This window comes from Octopus bimaculoides, chromosome 16, assembly GCF_046866305.1.
Source record: "Octopus bimaculoides isolate indiv1 chromosome 16, ASM4686630v1, whole genome shotgun sequence".
NCBI lineage: Eukaryota > Metazoa > Mollusca > Cephalopoda > Octopoda > Octopodidae > Octopus > Octopus bimaculoides.
The window spans coordinates 33,397,562-33,402,561 of record NC_142943.1 but is presented as its reverse complement, the minus strand read 5'-3'; the positions used below and the strand labels follow the sequence as shown (position 1 = coordinate 33,402,561).

At 36.8% G+C, this 5,000-nt stretch overlaps 1 protein-coding gene across 1 annotated transcript in view; it reads left to right on the top strand.

The window, feature by feature from the left end:
• Positions 1 to 5,000, top strand: part of LOC128249692 (uncharacterized) — a 215,371-nt gene that overhangs the window by 108,566 nt on the left and 101,805 nt on the right. The gene's annotated exons all lie outside the window — the stretch shown is intronic.

Here is a 5,000-nt window from a genome sequence, read left to right as displayed (position 1 = left end):
TGCATAGCAAGCGACCTGATCTGAGATCGTGTGCTGGAACGAAAACAATTGCAGCGTGAAAGGTGTTTATAAGCCATTTCAGAAACGCACAAAAACCGTTAGATTCACTTCAACATCTAAATTTAATTTAATTTGCCAAAATATTTTCGTGGCTTTGAGACCGCGACCTGTTCACTAACAAAATTCCGTGTTGCACCTATTATATATATATGGGAGAATATACAAATAATAACAACAGACGAGGACAGGTGGTGTAAATAACAAAAGTATATATTAGTATGACGCTCGGGAATACGGAAAGTCTTATATATATATATATATATATATATATATATATATATATATATATATATATATATATATATATTTGTGAAGTGGTACTAAGCAACAGGATTGATACATCCACATTACCTTAAAACAATATTTATACAATTACAAGTTTTAGAAAAATCAGGCAAAATCTCCATCAAAGCGCACACTGAGATTCAGCGGGAAAAGTCGTGGTTATCATAAGAAGCGATAGGCGCAATAATAAACGGCTTTGATCGAGCTCAGCGCTCGAGTACGAGAACTGTTTATCTGCTTTCGTAAAAATGCGTGTAAGCATCTATCTATCTATCTATCTATCTATCTATCTATCTATCTATCTATCTATCTATCTATCTGTCTGTCTGTCTGTCTATCTATCTATCTGTGTGCGTGTATATTTATACGCACACACACATGTATATACATATATACACATAAGCGCATATATATATATACACACACATATATAATATATACGTACATATATAAGATGATTGATAATATCCATATATACAAACCATGATTATCATATTTTACTATAGATGTACCTAACAGCATATGCCTCTCTGCAAGTAAAAACAATTATTTTTCTTCTTTCCTCACCGCCACCACCTAACACCTCCACCATTTTCTCTTCTCTTTCATTCATTCATTCATTCTCTCTTTCTGTATTTGTTTCCCCACCCCCAGTTTGACTAACTGTAAAAGAGACGTGCTTGGTAAACAAACAACCAGTTAAAGGGTTTTTCATCAAAATACTTTATGAACCTATTTATTGTTTGTAGTGACAGATCTTTTTTTTTTTATAACTGTTCTAAAATGGAGGATAATCTATCGTCTGACACATTCTCTATCTCTATCTCTCTCTCTCTCTCGTTGTTTTTATACATATCTACCCGCTCTCCTCTGTTTGTCTATCTTTCTCTTCCTCTGCCTGTGTGCTTGTCTCTCGCTGGCTCACCGTGTCCGCTCTAGTATCGCCCCACGAGTGTATGAACTTAGCCCTACGTCACATATGTTTATAAACAATGTCGATCGGTTACATGCGAAAAATCAAAATGATCCCATATATATATAAATGCGCGACCACACATAAACATAAACGTCTACATGCATAAGTGTATATCTGAATCACATCTATAATATAAATTGTTTATAAATATTATGTATATTATATATATATATATGCATATAGTCTTTTGCCGAACCGCTAGATTTTGGGGGCATATACACACCAACACCGGTTTTCAAGCGGTAATGGGGGTGGGGACAAGCACAGACACAAAGACCCACACACACACACACTCACACACACATTTATATACGACGGGCTTCTTTCAGCGACCGTCTACTAAAACCACTCAGAAGTCTGTAGTAGATGACGCTTGCCCTAGGTGCCACGCAGTGGAACTGAAACCAGAAACTCGAGGTTGGGAAACAAGTTTCTTACCACACAGCGACTCCTGCTTGACCGTTGACTGAACACTATTCAATTTTTTTTCTCCGTGTTTTTCTCCTTGTCTCCGTATTCTTTCTGTTGAAGAGCGTAGCTCGAAACGTCAAAGACTTTCCGTATTCCCGAGCGTCATACTAATATATACTTTTGTTATTTACACCACCTGTCCTCGTCTGTTGTTATTATTTGTATATTCTCCCATATATATATATATATATATATATATATATATATATATACTCACTATATATATGCAGTTTTTTATATTAACCAGCTTTACCCTTTGGTACATAAGTTACATATGAAAAAATGGTGCAACAACATTTAAATGTGACCTGATCAACATCGCTCCAACCCTATCTCCCAAAATATCAAAGAAGCCTTGTAGAACCGGATATGTTTTGACCAAGAGCGAATTCTTACTTGTGTGAAACATGCCATTCCGAAATATGCACTTAAAATTGCTCGCCAGGTGATGATGCTAAAGAAGTCATGCTGGTATGCCCTTTTGTTTACACGGTAAAGAAACAAATCATTAACACCATCATAATCATCATCATTATCAGTATTAGCAGCAGCAGCAGTAACACCAACACAACTACCACCACCACCACCAACAACAACAACAACAACAACAACAACATAACGCCTGCAATGATATTACGACGGATAAATAGATATCAGATAATGCAGTCCAAGATATGCAGGTTCTTGACGAAAATAAAAATGGTAAATGATTGGCTGTAGCTAATAGCTAAATGTTCTTTGCTCATAAGCCTACCTGAATGCAAGAACATGGGACAAAGAACACCAGCGGTAACAACACCAACAACAACAATAACAGCAACATTTAAAAAGAATTTCGCTATCATTTCCGGTTTTAGAACACTACAACAACCTGTTGTTGATTTCCAATGTCTTAGTAGTACTACTACTACTACTACTACTACTACTACTACTACTACTACTACTACTATTACGTTCTCGATTATCAGCGAAATGGCCCCTCAGAAAATTCGGGAGTCATTTCCATTCACAAGTGACCATATTTCTGTTACGTCATTGGATTTATTTGACCAATCAGCAAAGCTGAAGATTGTTCATGTTTTATGTTTCCTTTTTCTGTCTTTGGTCCACAGCTCTCTGATTGGTTGTTGCAAAAGGCGCAGTTGTGATATATAGCGAGTGTTGGTCAGCTAAGTCAACGAAGTGCCTAGCCTTTTCTAGCTCAGTCAACGTCGATTTATTCCAGAGAGACGTGGGGAGAAAATGGAGAGAGAGAGAGAGAGAGAGAGAGAGAGAGAGAGAGAGAGAGAGAGAGAGAGAGAGAGAGAGAGAGAGAATGAAAGAGAGAAGAATCATCCTAGTAGTGGACTGGTACTTAACTTATCGACCTCGTATAGATAAAAAAAACGAAGTTGTCCTCGGTGGGATTCAAACATGAATCGTACAGAACCAGAACGAATATCTGAAGTCATTATTAACCACTCTTTCGATTCCGTTTTGATTTTATGGTTGAGTACAGTGAAAATTAAAAAAATATTTCACTACAGACCATGCTATAATTTCAATAATTGACGTTGATGTTGTTGCTGCTGTTGTCGTTACATTCTCAAGTTAGATCTTACAAAGCATATCGAGCACCAAAGGAGTCCCAAACCTGACTGCACTCCGTTTTCTAAGACTATAATCATTAAAAATGTCTTTAGATTTGAGAGCAATTTCACTGCTTTTCCTGCAGATGAAGCCAGCGCTTAGATGGTCTTTATTACTGCTGTATGGCTGCAGATCAGTTTTAGACAAGCAGATTTATGGTAAAATGCGTCTCTTCTAATATATTGTTGAAGCATAATATATCTTTAGAACTATATTCTCCAATTGGTTCTTTCTTTCAAATATGGTAAGGTGCTATTTGAGAGAATTGTGAATGCTACTTCTAGCAGGTTAACCACCAGGTAATATTCCTTCCTCACTAATTCATTATTTGAGAGCATTCTAAAGGTTGAAACGTCATACAGAACATCATGATGTTTTTAGCTTAACTTCTTACTCAGCTTTATCCAAGAAGAAATGCAGATGAATGCAATATTGAATGAGTCTTCCAGATAGCATAGCGGGACCAATGAGGAGACCTCTTGCTCGAAATAACAGTAATAGTTACCCCAGAGTAAGCACTACTGCCTTAAAAAGAAAGATGTATTAAACATTGGCGTGCTCGAGAGACAATATTTTTAAAATATGTGTAGAGATGGATTTGGCTGGAAGGTTCTATATCATAGATCTACACGGTGAGGATTGGTTTAGAAGGTTAAACCACAAGACGTCAAGCAGCTATGTTTTTTTTAGTTCCTTTCCACTCCCCCTCTCTCTCTTTTTCTCTCCCTTTCTCTCTATCTCATTCTCCTCCCACCCCTTCTCTCTCTATTACATAACATACACGCATAAAATATTTATAGCTGTACATATGCATGAATTTATATAAAGTGCAGGCTAACACATACCTGAGGTGCTGAACCGTAACAAAAAATAAATAAATAAATAAATAAATTTAAAAAAAAATGAAAATAAATAAATAATTAATTGATTGAAATTACAACGCTGATAAGGAAATATCACAAACGTTAATGAAAATTTCATACTCAGAAGGGTTATGGGAAAGAACTCCTGAAATTTCAATCAACCAAAAATGTATGTTAAAAGAGATACAGAGGAAAGAGAGACAGCGAGTTTCTTCTGGTAAGTTTTGCTTAATACATAGAGTGCAATGAGGCGAGACAGGAGAGATCAGGCCAAGGAGAAGGTGTGGAGCGGGTTCTATGGAAGAGCAATGGTTACCCCCCCCCCCCCCAGCCCTACTCTCATCCCTGCAAAAGTCACCCTCTCTACACCGCCGACATTGTCCAATTGAAGTGTAAATGACAATATCAGGAACGGTTCTGGTAGGTAATGTAACCTCACCGATACAATACTGAAGGATAGAAAAATATTAAACATGCAGGCACAAGTACACACGCGCATGCGCATGCACGTACGCTATATACGCACATACGCACACACACGTGTCTCTGTTACTGCTTACATATTTACATACGCGTGCGTCTGTGTATGTATTATGTATGTATGTATGTGTGTATTTATGTATCTATGTATGTGTAGAGACAGAACCAGATAGATACACATATAGATAGATAGATAGATAGATAGATAGATAGATAGATAGATAGATAGACAGACA